This window comes from Ovis aries, chromosome 8 (genome assembly GCF_016772045.2).
Source record: "Ovis aries strain OAR_USU_Benz2616 breed Rambouillet chromosome 8, ARS-UI_Ramb_v3.0, whole genome shotgun sequence".
Taxonomy (NCBI): domain Eukaryota; kingdom Metazoa; phylum Chordata; class Mammalia; order Artiodactyla; family Bovidae; genus Ovis; species Ovis aries.
The window spans coordinates 80,480,496-80,498,480 of record NC_056061.1 but is presented as its reverse complement, the minus strand read 5'-3'; the positions used below and the strand labels follow the sequence as shown (position 1 = coordinate 80,498,480).

The 17,985-nt window shown below is 43.9% G+C and overlaps 1 long non-coding RNA gene across 1 annotated transcript in view; it reads left to right on the top strand.

Moving 5' to 3' along the window:
* Positions 1–15,471, top strand: part of LOC121820207 (uncharacterized) — a 41,414-nt gene extending 25,943 nt beyond the window's left edge. Inside the window, exons 3-4 of the long non-coding RNA XR_006060665.2 lie at positions 6,920–7,280; positions 15,238–15,471. This is a non-coding gene — a long non-coding RNA (uncharacterized LOC121820207). The remainder of the gene's footprint in view (positions 1–6,919; positions 7,281–15,237) is intronic.
* The last annotated feature ends 2,514 nt before the right edge of the window (positions 15,472–17,985 follow it).

Genomic DNA, 17,985 nt, shown 5'->3' with positions numbered 1-17,985 from the left:
ATAAACTCATCAGTCAAGGCATGAGTTCATTCCATATGAATTGTTGCAGTGGATGTCGAGGGAAGTCCAGTAAGCAGCTCAGCATTAGTCCTGTTCATCATTCACTAGAACTCCTCTAGGGAGTGGTCAGTGCCTGTTAAAGGGCTTCCCAGGTGACACTTCCCAGGTGGGTAAACATCCCACCTGCCAATTCAGGAGACGCAGGAGACCCAATTTCCATCCAAGGGTTGGGAAGATCCCCTGGAGGAGGGAATAGCTCCTCACTTCAGTATTCTTGCCTGGACAATTCCATGGACAGAGGAGTGTGGTGGGCTCCATGGGGTCACAAAGAGTTGATGGACCCAACGTAGTTATTCTAGTTTTCTAACGGCTGTTCTTGTGAAGTGCTTGTTACAAAAAAGGTTAATTTAACATGGTTCTATATCAGTTCAGTCCAGTCACTCAGTCGTGTCCGACTCTGTGAACCCATGAACTACAGCATGCCAGGCCTCCCTGTCCATCACCAACTCCTAGAGTTTACCCATCTCATGTTCACTGAGTCAGTGATGCCCTCTAAACATCTCATCCTCTGTCGTCCCCTTCTCCTCCTGCCTCAATCTTTCCCAACATCAGGGTCTTTTCAAATGAGTCAGCTCTTCGCATCAGGTGGCCAAAGTATTGGAGTTTCAGCTTCAACATCAGTCCTTCCAATGAACACCCAGGACTGATCTCCTTAAGGATGGACTGGTTGGATCTCCTTTCAGACCAAGGGACTCTCAAGAGTCTTCTCCAACACCACAGTTCAAAAGCATCAACTCTTCTGTGCTCAGCTTTCTTTATAGTCAAACTCTCACATCCATAAACGATTACTGGAAAAACCATAGCCTTGACTAGATGGACCTTTGTTGGGAAATTAATGTCTCTGCTTTTTAATATGCTCTGCAGGATGGTCATAGTTTTTCTTCCAAGGAGAAAGTGTCTTTTTATTTCATGGCTGCAGTCACCATCTGCAGTGATTTTGGAGCCCCCCAAAATAAAGTCTGCCACTGTTTCCACTGTTTCTCCATCTATTTGCCGTGAAGTGATGGGACTGGATGCCATAATCTTCGTTTTCTGAATGTTGAGCTTTAAGCCAACTTTTTCACTCTCCTCTTTCACTTTCATTATGAAGCTCTTTAGTTCTTCTTCAATTTCCTCCTTTGGGTGGTGTCATCTGCATATCTGAGGTTATTGATATTTCTCCCAGCAATCTTGATTCTAGCTTGTGCTTCATCAAGCACAGCATTTCTCATGATGTACTCTACATATAAGTTAAATAAGCAGGGTGACAATATACAGCCTTGATGTACATCTTTTCCTATTTGGAACCAGTCTGTTATTCCATGTCCAGTTCTAACTGTTGCTTCCTGACCTGCATACAGATTTCTCAAGAGGCAGGTCATGTGGTCTGGTATTCCCATCTCTCTCTTTTTTTAAAATTTTTATTTTTACTTTATTTTGCTTTACAATACTGTGTTGGTTTTGCCATACATTGACATGGATCTGCCACAGGTGTACATGAGATCCAAATCCTGAGCCCCCCTCCCACCTCCCACCCCACATCATCTCTCTGGATCTTCCCCGTGCACCAGCCCCAAGCATCCTGTATCCTGTATCAAACATAGACTGGCAACTCGTTTCTACATGTTTCTTACATGTTTCAATGCCATTCTCCCAAGTCATCACACCTTCTCCCTCTCCCACAGAGTCCAAAAGTCCGTTCTATATATCTGTGTCTCTTTTGCTGTCTCGCATACAGGGTTATCATTACCATCTTTCTAAATTCCATATATATGTGTCAGTATACTGTATTGGTGTTTTTCTTTCTGGCTTACTTCACTCTGTATAATCGGCTCCAGTTTCATCCATCTCATCAGAACTGATTCAAATGAATTCTTTTTAATGGCTGAGTAATACTCCATTGTGTATATGTACCACAGCTTTCTTATCCATTCATCTGCTGATGGACATCTAGGTTGTTTCCATGTCCTGGCTATTATAAACAGTGCTGCGATGAACATTGGGGTACACGTGTCTCTTTCAATTCTGGTTTCCTCAGTGTGTATGCCCAGCAGTGGGATTGCTGGGTCCTAAGGCAGTTCTATTTCCAGTTTTTAAAGGAATCTCCACACTGTCCTCCAAAGTGACTGTACTAGTTTGCATTCCCACCAACAGTGTAAGAGGGTTCCCTTTTCTCCACACCCTCTCCAGCATTTATTTCTTGTAGACTTTTGGATCACAGCCATTCTGACTGGTGTGAAATGGTACCTCATTGTGGTTTTGATTTTCATTTCTCTGATAACGAGTGATGTTGAGCATCTTTTCATGTGTTTGTTAGCCATCTGTATGTCTTCTTTGAAGAAATGTCTATTTAGTTCTTCATCTTCTTTAGTTCTATTCCCATCTCTTGAAGAGTTTTCTACAGTTTCTTGTGTTCCACACAGTCAAAGATTTTGGCATTGTCAATAAAGCGGAAATAGATATTTTTCTGGAACTCTCTTGCTTTTTTGATGATCCAGCAGATGTTGGCAATTTGATCTCTGGTTCCTCTGCCTTTTCTAAAACCAGCTTGAACATCTGGAAGTTCACGGTTCACATATTGCTGAAGCCTGGCTTGGAGAATTTTGAGCATTACTTTGCTAGCGTGTGAGATGAGTGCAATTGTGCAATTTGAGCATTCTTTGGCATTGCCTTTCTTTGGGATTGGGATGAAAACTGGCATTTTCCAGGCCTGTGGCCACTGCTGAGATTTCCAGATTTGCTGGCATATTGAGTGCAGCACTTTCACATCATCATCTTTTAAGATTTGAAACAGCTCAACTGGAATTCCATCACCTCCACTAGCTTTGCGTAGTGATGATTTCTAAGGCCCACTTGACTTCACATTCCAGGATGTCTGGCTCTAGGTGAGTGATCACACCATCGTGATTATCTGAGTCATGAAGCTCTTTTTTGTACAGTTTTTCTGTGTATTCTTGCCACCTCTTCTGAATATCTTCTGCTTCTGTTAGATCCATACCATTTTTTGTCCTTTATTGAGCCCATCTTTGCAGGAAATGTTCCCTTGGTATCTCTAATTTTCTTGAAGAGATCTCTAGTCTTTTCCATTCTATTATTTTCCTCTAGAACATAATTCCACCAAGTCATGCCCTTGTGGGATGGTCTGTGCACTTCCTTCCAGCTGCTCCTCCCTTCCAGAGGCTCACTTGACTTCCTCTTCACCTCCATCTGCCTGCAGCCCAGGTTTGGTGATCACCAATTCTGTTTGCTGTCTCCCAGATCTTGCCACTTGTGCCCTTGAACTCACCCTTTCAGTTAGACTCCCTTCTTTCAGGAGCACATACCCCAGGGACTGTTTGGGAAGAGCATTAGGGATAACCTCTGAGCTGTCTTCCAAAGCCTTGTCCATAACAGTGGTCCCTTGACTTTCTCATATGTGGAGATGGCTCCCACCTCCCCAGAGACCCTTCTCAGCAGTTTATCAGGATGGCTTTTGACTCTCTTTTAAAAGAGCCTTAATTTAGGCATAAGAGAGCCTGACTGTAAGCTGCAGGGTATCCCCCCAACAAAGGTAGGAAATAGAATAGAATCCCCAGGAAAATAAGTTACTCCTCTCTCACTGCCTGACTCCATTTTCCAGGGTTCAGATGGTCGCTGTCTGGACCACTAATGAATCACACAGGAGAGGGTGTGTAGCCATTTCCCTCTTCAGTAAAAACAGAGCAAGAAAGAAAGGTTCTGACCTGCAGCAAAGAGAATTTAAGGTAGACTGTCAGTAACAATTTTCTACTGCCAAAGATTGCTAATCATTAGAATGCCTGTGAGAGATACGTTTCTAAGTGAATAGATCCACCAACAACTGATTCTCCTGTGCCCATCCTCTAGGGGCTGGGGATTCAGAGACATCTAAGAAACAATCTCTGTGGGCTTATTACGGTTGGATGATGGTTCTTCTACAGGAAGGTTTCTCAGCCTCCTCACCATTAACATGTGGGACCAGATACATTTTTGTGCCAGGAGGTTGTTTTGATATTTTGAGATATGAAGCAGCATCCTTGGTCTGTACCTACTAGAAGCCAGTAAAAACCCCTCCCCCAAGTAGTGACCACCCAAAATGTCTCCAGACATTGCTAAATGTCCTCTGTAGAGTGGGCATGGGATTGAGGACACAGTTGCCCATATTTGAGAATTGCTAGTCGAAGAATATATTAAAAGCCACCAATCCTGATTTTTCTTTCATGGGACATGTATTTTGGGGAAAGAGAATTCTCTTCATAAATGCTTGTATCTTGAACTGACCAACTAAATGGGTAAACGGAGAAAGAGGGGAGGCAGTAACCTGTTGGAACCCCAGAGTTATAACCCTGGCAGGCAGACTTTAGTCTGCCCCTAAAATAAGATAATGGAACAAGGGCTACAATCACTCATGGAGGATAGGGAAGGCGCCTGTAGTGATCAATCACATCCAATGTAGCATTAAGGACCAAGAAGGCAAGCCGTGAAAACAAGTCCTCACTGGCATCAAATAAAAGGTTTTAAACCACATGGAGCAAATCATTCTCTGCACTGTGCCAGGAAGGAATCTGGAAGGGACACAATTATGGAGATTATGACTAGAGAGATGATTAGAGACTTGGGGAATTCTTTTTTCAAGGACTTGCTAAGGAAATGGGACTGTAATTAGAAAGGGAAGCAGAATGAAGGCTTTCTCCCCCCTCTCTCTTTTAGGTGAACTAAAAAGCTTCTGTAAATACATAACAAGAACCTATGAAACTTCCAAATCAGTGGGAAAATGTTCTGACTTCAAAAGTCACTGATGAATACATCCTCAAGCGAAGTATACTGCATGTGAAAATCAGTCTCTTGGTTACCTGTCATGTCCGAGCCTTCAGGAGTTTTAGGTGTTTCCTGAAATGGCAGCTGACAAGTGATTGAAATAAAAATTCTGAATAAAATTAGGGCAGCCCATTAGCCCAAACAGGGGGAAACATGGTAAAAGATTTAACGGATTTGTGAGTTGTGATAGTTTGTCACTGATATTCTTACTTTGAAAAAAATGTAGAAAGTAATTTGTGCCCTTTTTGGGGGGGGGCGGGGGGAGTGGGGTGGCTGGTGGATAAGAACCCAAGCTAAGATATGAGGTTTTTCTCTTTTGGCAAATTTCAAAGATATGAAAGCAGAATTTTTGGCACTCAAGAATTGAGAGGCAAATGACATCATATGGCTTAAGGGAAATAGAGAGCTAAAAAAGTACATTTGGAGACTTTCAGAAGCTGGCTGCCACTGAAATAATTTTGAATTTTTTTCCAGTAAATTTAGTTGTCACAAAAGCTGCTAGATTGACAGCCCCGCATAGGAAATCATGCAAGTCTGGGGGATGCGATGTCAGCTCCTGGCTGAGAGCACGATGGCCAGGATCTCTGCATGTCCCTCATCAGAGCTGGCCTTCCAGGGGCAACTCCCCGCCTTGGTGACACACTGTGGGGAGCTAAATGATACACCTGCAGTCCCGCTGTCTTGTGGAGAGGAAGTAAAGCAAGTTCTCACCAGCCAGACTCAGTTTCTGGAGCCTTGTGGCATCCTGGAGTGTTACTGGGGTGAATTGGAGTATAGTCACCTGGGGATCAGGGTGGGTCCTCTCTGGAAGCTTCTATGTTAGCATTGCATTCCCTAGAGAGTTCATGGAAATGGTATCATCTTCAAACCATGGCAGATGAATTCAAACACGGAACACAAAGATGGTGAGAAAGGATGAGTGGGCATAGTATTGCCCCATAAAAACACTATGGACTCCTTTCCCCATCCCTCAGTGCAAGAGGGAAAAGCGATGGTAAATGGAGATCATCCATGGTCAAAAGCTGAAGTGGCACAAGGATGGAGAGCTGAGCCAAGAGGAATTTTTCTGTCCTCCCTTTTCTCCACAAGTCTGTTAATTCTCAACAACCGACTGAGAGCGTGTGGCTTTGCAGAGAGATGGCAAATGAAAAGTCATGTAAAAAACATCCTTAAATGAGAAAAAAAGGATGACAATGGGATAAAAATAACGGGGAAGGGATAGAAAGTGCACTCTTAGAAATGGGAAAACTCTGAAGGCACCACACAAAAAATCAGGATGAGTAACATATAGTGATTTTCTGTAACATCCGGCCTGCGTTCTGTTGTTGTATTCAGTCCTCCAAGTTGAGCTCTGGACTGCTTGAAAAATTCACCTTGGTGTTGATCCTTAAGTTGGAAATACAGAACTGGGCCATGGGCTATGCTCATCTATGTGTATGTGTGTGTTAGTCGCTCAGATGTGTCTGACTCTTTGTGACCCCATAGATTGTAGCCTCCCAGTCTCCTCTGTCCATGGAGTTTTCCAGGCAAGAGTACTGGAGTAGGTTGCCATTCCCTTCTCCAGAGAGTCTTCCTCACCCAGGGATAGAACCCAGATCTCTTGCACTGCAGGCAGATTCTTTACCATCTGAGTCACTAAGGAAGCCCAGCTCAGCTATATATTAATACATAATCAATGTCCTACTTGTTTTCAAGTCTTGACTCAAAATATTTGATTTCCTTCCCTTATTGTCTGCCATGGTGCTGGATTGTCCACAGCCATGACCAGATAGGACCTGTGTCAAGCTTTCCCCTCTGTAACCAGTTTAGGGATGTTGCCTTCTGATTGCAGGCCCCTCCTTGTACTTCCTCTCCAGGTTCCACCTCCCACCCTGCTTGTTCCAGGATCTCACCAAAGTGAAGAAGAGAAAAGTTCTGAGCAGTGGAAACTGAGTACTCCCTCCCTGCTTCTCTTCCTTGCTGCCCTGAAACCATGGGGATGAATGCTGTCTACTACTTGCCCTCTGATTTACCAGCCTGGGTTTTGTTTTGTTTTTTCTCTTCCTTCCTTTCCCTTTTGTTGCAGGCTAACCGAGAGGAGCTACCCCATGTCCGAGGTCAGGGGCGGTGGCCAAGGGTGTCAGGCTGCAACGGCGCAGGAGTGGCCAAGAGGAGGTATCCCACATCCGAGGCCAGGGGCAGCAGCTGGGAGGAGCTACGCCACGCCCGAGGCCAGGGGCGGCGGCTGAGAGGAGCAACCCCGCGTCCAAGGAGCAATGGCTGTGCGGAAGGAGGAGGGCGGAGAAGAGCTACTCCACGTTCAAGGTCAGGAGGGGCGGCTGTGAGGAGATACCCCTCGTCCAAGTTAAGGAGCAGCAGCTGCGCTTTGCTGGAGCAGACGTGAAGAGCTACCACACATCCAAGATAAGAGAAACCCAAGTAAGACGGTAGGTGTTGCCAGAGGGCATCAGAGGGCAGACACACTGAAACCGTAATCACAGAAAACTCGTCAATCTAATCACTCTAGGACCACAGCCTTGTCTAACTCAATGAAACTAAGCCATACCACGTGCGGCCACCCAGGACTGGTGGGTCATGGTGGAGAGGTCTGACAGAATGTGGTCCACTGGAGGAATGGCAAGCCACTTCAGTATTCTTGCCTTGAGAACCCCATGAACAGTATGGAAAGGCAAAATGATAGGATACTGAAAGAGGGACTCCCCAGGTGGGTAGGTACCCCATATGCTACTGGAGATCAGTGGAGAAATAACTCCAGAAAGAATGAAGAGGTGCAGCCAAAGCAAAAACAATACCCAGCTGTGGATGTGACTGGTGAAAGAATCGAGGTCTGATGCTGTAAAGAGCAATATTGCATAGGAACCTGGAATGTTAGGTCCATAAATCAAGGCAAATTGGAAGTGCTCAAACAGGAGATGGCAAGAGTAAAGGTCAACATTCTAGGAATCAGTGAACTAAAATGGACTGGAATGGGTGAATTTAACTCAGATGACTATTATATCTACTACTACTGCGGGCAGGAATCCCTTAGGAGAAATGGAGTAGCCATCATGGTCAACAGAAGAGTGCAAAATGCAGTACTGGGATGCAGTCTCAAAGATGACAGAATGATCTCTGTTTATTTCCAAGGCAAACCATTCAATATCACAGTAATCCAAACCTATGCCCCAACAAGTAATGCTGAAGAAGCTGAAGTTGAACTGTTCTATGAAGACCTACAAGACCTTTTAGAACCAACACCTGAAAAAGATGTTCTTTTCATTATAGGGGACTGGAATGCAAAAGTAGGAAGTCAAGAAACACCTGGAGTAACAGGCAAATTTGGCCTTGGAGTACGGAATGAAGCAGGGCAAAGGCTAATAGTGTTTTGCCAAGAGAACACACTAGTCATAGCAAACACCCTCTTGCAACAACACAAGAAAAGACTCTACACATGGACTTCACCAGATGGTCAAAACCAAAATCAGATTGATTATATTCTTTGCAGCCAAAGATGGAGAAGCTCTATACAGTCAACAAAAACAAGACCGGGAGCTGACTGTGGCTCAGATCATGAACTCCTTATTGCCAAATTCAGGCTGAAATTGGAGAAAGTAGGGAAAACCAATGTACCATTCAGGTACGACCTAAATCAAATCCCTATGATTATACAATGGAAGTGAGAAATAGATTTAAGGGACTAGATCTGATAGACAGAATATCTGATGAACTATGGATGGAGGTTCCTGCCATTGTACAGGAGACAGGGATCAAGACCATCCTTGTGGAAAAGAAATGCAAAAAAGCCAAATGGCTGTCTGGGGAGGCCTTACAAAGAGCTGTGAAAAGAAGAGAAGCAAAAAGCAAAGGAGAAAAGGAAAGATATAAACATCTGAATGCAGAGTTCCAAAGAATAGCAAGAAGAGATCAGAAAGCCTTCTTCAGCGATCAATGCAAAGAAATAGAGGAAAACAACAGAATGGGAAAGACTAGAGATCTCTTCAAGAAAATTAGAGATACCAAGGGAACATTTCATGCAAAGATGGGCTCATTGTAGGACAGAAATGGTCTGGACCTAACAGAAGCAGAAGATATTCAGAAGAGGTGGCAAGAATGCACAGAAGAACTGTACAGAAAAGAATTTTATGGCCCAGATAATCACGATGGTGTGATCACTCACCTAGAGCCAGACACCCTGGAATGTGAAGTCAAGTGGGCCTTAGAAAGCATCCCTACGAACAAAGCTAACGGAGGTGATGGAATTTCAGTTGAGCTATTTCAAATCCTAAAAGATGATGCTGTGAAAGCGCTGCACTCAATATGACAGCAAAATTGGAAAACTCAGCAGTGGCCACAGGCCTGGAAATGGTCAGTTTTCATTCCAATCCCAAAGAAAGGCAATGCCAAAGAATGCTCAAACTTCCGCAAATTGCACTCATCTCACATACTAGTAAAGTAATGTTCAAAATTCTCCAAGCCAGGCTTCAGCAATACATGACCGTGAACTTCCAGATGTTCAAGCTGGTTTTAGAAGAGGCAGAAGAACCAGAGATCAAATTGCCAACATCTGCTGGATCATGGAAAAAGCAAGAGAGTTCCAGAAAAACATCTATTTCTGCTTTCTTGACTATGCCAAAGCCTTTGACTGTGTGGATCACAAAAGCTGTGGAAAATTCTGAAAGAGATGGGCATACCAGACCACCTGACCTGCCTCTTGAGAAATCTGTATGCAGATCAGGAAGCAACAGTTAGAACTGGACATGGAACAATGGACTGGTTCCAAATAGGAAAAGAGTGCATCAAGGCTGTATATTGTCACCCTGCTTATTTAACTTCTCTGAAGAGTACATCATGAGAAACGCTGGACTCAAAGAAGGCACAAGCTAGAGTCAAGATTGCTGGGAGAAATATCAATAACCTCAGATATGCAGATGACACCACCCTTATGGCAGAAAGTGAAGAGGAACTAAAATGCCTCTTGATGAAAGTGAAAGAGGAGAGTGGAAAAGTTGGCTTAAAGCTCAACATTCAGAAAACGAAGATCATGGCATCTGGCCCCATCACTTCATGGGAAATAGATGGGGAAACAGTGGAGGCATTGTCAGACTTTATTTTTGGGGGCTCCAAAATCACTGCAGATGGTGATTACAGCTATGAAATTAAAATGCACTTACTCCTTGGAAGGAAAGTTATGAGCAACTTAGTTGGGATATTCACAGAGACATTACTTTGCCAACAAAGGTCCGTCTGTCTAGTCAAGGCTATGGTTTTTCCTGTGGTCATGTATGGATGTGAGAGTTGGACCGTGAAGAAAGCTGAGCACCAAAGAATTGATGCTTTTGAACTGTGGTGTTGGAAAAGACTTTTGAGATTCCCTTGGACTGCAAGGAGATCCAAAATATTCAGTCTGAAGGAGATCAGCCCTGGGTGTTCTTTGGAAGGAATGTTGCTAAAGCTGAACCTCCAGTACTTTGGCCACCTCATGGGAAGAGTTGACTTATTGGAAAAGACTCTGATGCTGGGAGTGATTGGGGACAAGAGGAGAAGGGGACGACCGAGGATGAGATGGGCTGGATGGCATCACCGACTCGATGGATGTGAGTTTGAGTGAACTCCGGGAGTTGGTGATGGACAGGGAGGCCTGACGTGCTGCAATTCATGGGGTCACAAAGATTCGGATACGACTGATCGACTGAACTGAACTGAACTGTGGCACTTGTGGACTTGATTTTATCTCCTTTTCTTTCCCCAAAGTCTGCTATATCAGTTATTCCCCATCTTCAATTACTCTTTCTCTACACTGGCTTCTTCTGCCTCGGGCCACAAATATACCTAGATATCCTTCATCTTCAGAGAAAACACATCCTATGAAAGCTTCTGTTTCTCCCTCAACTTTCGAAACTCCCTCTAAAAGGAATGCTTCTTTTTCTTAACGTACACTTGACACATCAACACAATTTGATTCTGCTGCCAGCCCTGCCCCCACCCCACCCCTTTCCATGGAAGCTTCTCTGGGAAAAGTCAACAGTGATCAGCTCCTAATAGTCAAATCCAGTCATCTGCTGCGGTCTTCCTTTTAACTAACCTCTCAGTAGCCTGACATCAATATTTATTTTTCCTCTTGGAACTCTTTTCTTCTGATGTTCCTCCCACAATGGATACTCATGCATGTAATCCCACTGGTGCCTTGTGAGTGTGTGAGTGTGTGTATGTAGGCACGTGTGCGCACATACATACGTGCATGCATGCACTGGTTGTGTCCTACTCTTAGTGACCACACGGACTGTAGCCTGCCAGGCTCCTCTGTCCATGGGATTGTCCAGGCAAGAATACTGGAGTAGGTTGCCATGTCCTCCTCCAAGGGATCTCCCCGACCCAGGGATCAAACCTATGTCTCTGCGTCTGCTGCATTGCTGGCATGTTCTTTACCACTGCACCACCCCCTGGCACCCTTCCTCCACCTAAACGTTGACCCTCCCCCTCACCTGCTTTGCTTCTCAATCTACAAGTTCTGTCTGGGCAGTTTTATTTACTCTTTTGTTTTCAATAGTGTCTTTCCTGTGTGTGTGTGCACAGTCGCTCAGTCATGTCTGACTCTTTGTGACCCCATGGACTGTAATGCCCCAGGCTCCTCAGACCATGGAATTTTTCAGGCAGGAATACTGGAATGGATTGCCATTTTCTTCTCCAGGGAATCTTCTCGATCCTGGGATTGAACCTGAGTCTTTTAGAGTCTCCTGCATTGCCAGGCGAATTCTTTACCACTGTACCACCTGGGAAGTCTTCCCTGTGGGTTGATGTTAAAATCATATCTCCAGCCCTGACCTCCTGCCTGAACTCCCCTCTCATATTTCCCATTGCCTTGTGATATTTCACATTCAAGCTGTCAAAAACTGAGCTCATTATCCCCAGAATCTAGAGTGCTGCTTGGCATGAGGCAATCTTGCTGACGCAAACGAGGAGAGCTTGCAGGTTGACCACATCTGCATTCTCCTTTCCCCTGGAGAGCTCAAAATCAGGCAGAAACAAACTGGCAATTCCCATCCTGACTTATCTTCAGATTCTCCACAAGTTTTGTAATTCCAGAAAACAATGAATTCAATCTCTTGTAGAAACAGATGTGTTGGCCTGCTTTGTTGTAGGACCAGAAGGCCTTGAGCAGCCTGACTTCTGGGCTGGTATAGAATTGCTAGAAGCTTCAGAATTATCTCTGTGTGTCTTAATCTATTCTTGTTACTTCCCTCCAAAGAGATAACAAGCACATCCTAGAAATTCTGGCTCTGGAATTCTGCAATGGATGTACTCTGCTGAGTCTCTGTTATGTGTCAAGGTTCAGCTCTGCTATTTTCCTAATACAACATTTATTAACCAAGTTATTTTAGTCTAGGTTCATTATCCTTTCTGGTAGAGACTGAAAAGTCAGTCTTCACCCGAGATTTTGAGAGGCAGAGAGGGGCACTCTGTCAGCATGTGGTACTCCTGATCTCGGATCCCATCAGATGAGTGGTGGTTCTCCTGAATGCCTGTCCCATGAGACCCAGAAAGCAGAGCAGTAAATGTGTTTAGGGTGAAGCTCTGGGGGCTCACCTCAGTCTCCTTTAAAATGCAAGATGTCTCCATCACAGTGGTCACATCTTTCAGTTCAGTTCAGTTCAGTCACTCAGTCGTGTCCGACTCTTTGCGACCCCATGAATTGCAGCATGCCAGGCCTCCCTGTCCATCACCAACTCCCAGAGTTCACTCAGACTCATGTCCATCGAGTCGGTGATGCCATCCAGCCCATCTCATCCTCTGTTGTCACCTTCTCCTCCTGCCCCCAATCCCTCCTAGCATCAGGGTCTTTTCCAATGGGTCAGCTCTTCGCATGAGGTGGCCACAGTATTGGAGTCACGTCTTCAGCTAGTGCCTATTTATAATAAAGCTTAGTGTTAGCGGTAGTTAGTTGGGGCCACTTGAAGCATTCCAGAGGCTCTTTGTGGGTTAGTGTGTGTGTGTCCTCAGTCACTCAGTCGTGTCCGATTTTTTGTGGCCCCATAGACTGTAGCCTGCCGGGCTCCTCTGTCCCTGGGATTACCCAGGCAAGCATACTGGAGTGGGTTGCCATTTCCTGCTCTAGGAGATCTTCCTGATCCGGGGATTGAACCTGTGTCTCCCACACTGTAGGCAGATTCTTTACCAACCGAGCCATAAGGGAAGCCCAAGAATACCGGAGTGGGTAGCCTATCCCTTCTCCAGTGGATCTCCCTGACCCAGGAATTGAACGTGAGTCTCAGTTCTGAATTCAATTCTGAATCTGAATTGCAGGCAGATTCTTTACCAACTGAGCTATCAGGGAAGCCAAAGGAGTCTTGAACCAGTATTTTAAAAAATCAAGATTAGGAGACACTCAGGACACTAGGACAAACACTACCGCACTATTTTTCCTTGGGGTCAGCAAAATCACCCCAAGATTTCTGGCAATGAACAGCTTAGAGAGCCTCAGGAGGACTCATTAGTTCCCTTGGGAACACTGTTCTGTGTTTGGATTTGTGCTGCATCGGATCTAATAATGATAAAGATACCCATGGATCAAGCACATCAGGCTGTCAAGGTTTTGCATTAATATTAGAAGTGAGTGTTACCAATGGAAGGTTTACCTATGGATGGAGATGAATGTTGGAGTCCTTCTAAGAATACAAAGACCTTCCTGGCTTGATGGGAGGGCAATGCAAACAAGGATAAAATACATAATGATTGATTCCATAATTCCTTTCTGTCTTTAGTATTTTTATCTGAACCCACATTTGAAGGTGTGGTTAAGAGATCTATCAAAGAAGATGTCAGATGCTGCTCAGGGGTCGCTGAGCAGAGAGGTGGGGAGGGGGAAGGCCAGCTGTCCGTGCAGGAGGATGGCATGGCTCTGCTAACTCTTGGAGAGCACTTTCTGGGCGGGGAGGGGGGGGGGCAGGTGGAACCTTGCTTAATCCTCTCATGGTGTTTCCCTCTCAGATCTTTTGAACTTGACGCTTTTATCTTACACTGACTCAGTCGATGCAGATGAGACGGTCCTGTGAGGCAGTCATGTCACCAAAGAGCCTTCTGTCCTCAGCTCTTATTGTCGTAATTGCGTCTGCCCCATCAGGCACTGGAATTGACACAGCCTGATCAATAATGACGACTCTTAAGTGAGGAACCTTTCTTGGAGACGCTGCTGCAGTATTGCAGATTTACAGATATTTTCTCATTCAATTAAGAAGATGGAGACCATTCAATCCCTGTTGGCCTGAGGTCTGGACTTCCTGTAACAGACTTCTATCTGGCTAAATTTGGCTGCAGACTTCCTTCAGAAGAGAAATTTGGGGCCTTGGCCCCTGACTCCACGCCCAGTGCTTTAAATACTCAAAGGAACTGTGTGTGACGTGTAACAGAATGTCCTTGCAGTCTACCGGGAAGACGGTCTCCTCTTCCAAGCTCTCCTTCTGACAACTTTGGGAAAACGGTGTCCATGGATGAAGTCTCTTAACAGCTTGTATCTTCTCTTTGTGACCAAGGAGAGGGGATCACCCAAACTGTATTGACCCATAGAGAAGCATAAAGGGTTCAATCTGAGTATGGGAAATAATTTGAATTTCTGAATTTGGTTATTTGATGTAAACTCTGTCAACCTCCCATGGACAGAGGGGTTTCCAACTGTAGAAGATGCCTGAGGTGGAGACTATGGCAGGTAAAAGCAGCAGGAGTAATTAAGATACCCAGGGTTCAAAGGTAGTATTCATTTAAGCAATTACTTCTATTAAGATATAATACATATACAGTAAAGTGCTCAAATATTACTTGTATAGTCTGATGAATGCCCCCAACCCTACATATAATACTGCCAGTATTCCAGACAATCCTATCTTATCTTCTCCTAGTAAATACCCTCTAAAGCATATCATTACTTTGCATCTTTTTTCTCCATACATTACTTTTGGCTGTTTTTGAATTCTTTTGCATTTTGCTTTTTATCTCAACATTGTGTTGGTGAGATTCACTGTAATGATGTTTGTAGCTTAAGTTTGTTTGTTCCTTTTTATTGCTACTTAGTATGCCACTGTGTGAATGTACTGAAGTATATTTACCTATTCTACTGTTGATAGACATTTGAATTGTTTCCAGTTCTTGGCTCATGGAAATAACTGCTGAGAATATTCTTATACCATTGTATACATGGCCAAAATTTTCCCCAAATGGTTATGATAACTTATATTTCTACCATCAGGGGAGGAAAAATTCAAATGTTCTCCATTTTCATCAGTACTTAGTATTTTTAGTCTTTTATATTTTAGCCATCTTGACAAGTGTGTAAGTGATATCTCATTGCGGTTTTTTAAAAAACCATTTTGATGTGAATCGCTTTTTAAAAAGTCTTTGTTGAATTTGTTACAGGATTGTTTCCATTTTATGTTTTGGTTTTGGGCCATGAGGCATGCGGAATCGTAGCTCCTCCACCAGGAATCGAACCTACGTCCTTGCATTGGAAGGTGAAGTTTTAACCACTGAACTGCCGAGGAAGTCTCATCATTGTGTTTTCAATATGCACTTTTCTAATGAATATACCACTTTGCATTGAGCATCACTTTATGTGCTTATTGGTCATAAAATGGATGCCCCATTTTTGAAGTATCTGTCCAAGTGTTTCTCTCATTTTGAAAAACTAGGTTGTGTGGTTTTTTCTGATGGGTTTATAGTAATTCTGTGGATAGTCTAAGAAAGAGTATTGTGTCAGGTATACGTATATGGCAAAACCTTCTCCTAGACTATTAGCTGCTTCAAAAGTGTTCTCTCTCCAGAACTTTCTCTCATTGATACTGATGGTTATGCATAATTCCAGCCTTCCAATACTGAAATCCAATGGAAACAAGGACTCCCCAGTGGGGGAGTGGACATTCTCACATTAGGGGTTATCCAGTGGGAAAGTGCACTTTCTGTGAAGCTGTCCCTAGCCCCCACACCTCATCTCCTTGCCTTGTGCCACGTCTGCTGGCACACACGTCACACTGTAGTGGGTGTCGTGTGAGTCTCTCGTTGGACCGTGAGCTCTGGGAGCCCCAGAATAGCTCTTTTTATCCATGCAGCCTCAACAACCTAGTCAAGGCCAGGCACAAAGTCTTCTTCGTTGTTACTCAAATGCCATGTTTGGAGCAAATAAATGAATGGGATGATTTTAAGCATGGAAGGGACATGACCAGATCTGCATTTTAAGTAGATAATTCTGGCAACAGTACAGAGAGAGAGGCTAGAGGTCTCAAATATTAAGTGGCAATTTAGATCACACTGGTTTAGACAGTAAAGTCAGAAAAAAATATGCTGAACAATAACAGAAAAGGTCTGCCTGTGTTTTTCTTCTACAGATGAGGGATGCACAATCAACCCCAAGGCAATGATGATGTCAAATTTTGTTAGAGAATTTACCAGCTCTGACTGTGATAGATGACAATACAAGACCAAAAAGAAAAAAAAAAAAACTTTGTCACCAAGCTCCGATGCTAAATGCCAGTTGAATGGTACAGACAGTCAAAGCCAAGAGCTCAGAGGAGCTGGCGATTATGAGCCATGATAAGCAGGGTTTTACAGTCAAGTTTTCCCTTAATAGGGCTTCCCTTGTGGCTCAGCTGGTAAAGAATCCGCCTGCAGTGCAGGAGACCTGGGTTGCATCTCTGGGTTGGGAAGATCCCCTGGAGAAGGGAAAGGCTACCCACTCCAGTATTCTGGCCTGAAGAACTCCTTGGACTGTACAGTCTATGGGGTCACAAAGAGTCAGACACGACTGAGCGACTTTCACTTTCACTTTTCGCTTTTCCCCTTAATACTATGATGTTAGCTGACATGTATTTATTATTATTATTATAATGATAGAAATCTGGGACTAGAGTGAGTTGAATGAGAAAATATAAAAGATGAAGCTTGCTGTTTCTCCGATCTCTCAGTCTAGGTATCAGCCCTGGGGAGGGAATGATGCAAGCTTGCAGAGCTGCAAGGATCAGTACCTTTGAGCTTGGAACAGCAAGCTGTTCACTGCAGACTGCAGGTTCTTGGGTGTGGATGACTCGCCCTCTCTGAGCAGTGGGCCCTTCCTCTGTGCTTCTGCTGGGATCAATGGTTCCAGCCACGAGGATGTGCTGTGGGCCCCTGACAACCCTGACCTAGGCTTTCTGGGGTTTGACACATGGGGGACTGCATGGCTTGGAAATTCTTAGGTTATATTTCTAATTCAGAATTGCTAACATTCAGAAGACCCCACCAACTTTAATTAACCTTAAAAAAAGAGGTACATTTCTTTTTATTATTGCAGTAAAAGATACGTAACACACAAGTTATCATTTTAACCATTTTAAAGTGTGGAGTTTTGTGGTTCAAGTACATTCACACCATTGGCCAGTATCACCACCATCCATATCCAAAGCTTTGTCATCTTCCCAAACTGAAACTCTGTCCCCATGCAACAACCCCTTCTCTTTAACTCCTCCCCCCAGTGCCTGGCAACCACCCTTCTACTTCCTGTCTCTATGACTTTGATTACTCTTGTTGCCTCATATGAGGGCAGTCATTCAGTACTTGTCCTTTTGTGGTGACTGGCTTATTTCACTTAATAATGTCTTCCAGATTCATCCATATTGTAGCATGTGTCAGAATCTCCTTCCTTCTCAAGACTGAGGAATATTCTGTTGTATACAGGTACCACTTTCTGTTTATTCCTTCATAAAGCTTAATTTTATTACTCCTGCTTCTCTGAAGTGAATGTGGATATTTTTATATCTTTTAATATAGTATCAGAAGAAGAAATAAAATAAGGAGGGAGGGGAATGAACATTTATTGAGAAACTATTATATGCTTGGCACCAAGCACTATTCTTTATAGTGCACGTTGGAACACAAAGCTCATTCATTTCCCACTACTTTGCTGTCCATAAGACAAAGCCCAGCAAAAGTCAGCACTGTCCAATTTTGAAATGCATAAAGTTTATATTTGGTTATTCCTTTCACTTTTAACATCTTTCCACTTTCAGTACCATCTCCCACATCTCCAGGCAATCTCTCATCTGAGTCAGTCCTGATTCTAGCATTATTAAAGAGGAATCATTTTCTTTTATTGAACAAGCACATGGCTGAATACAGAAAATCATATGATTACTT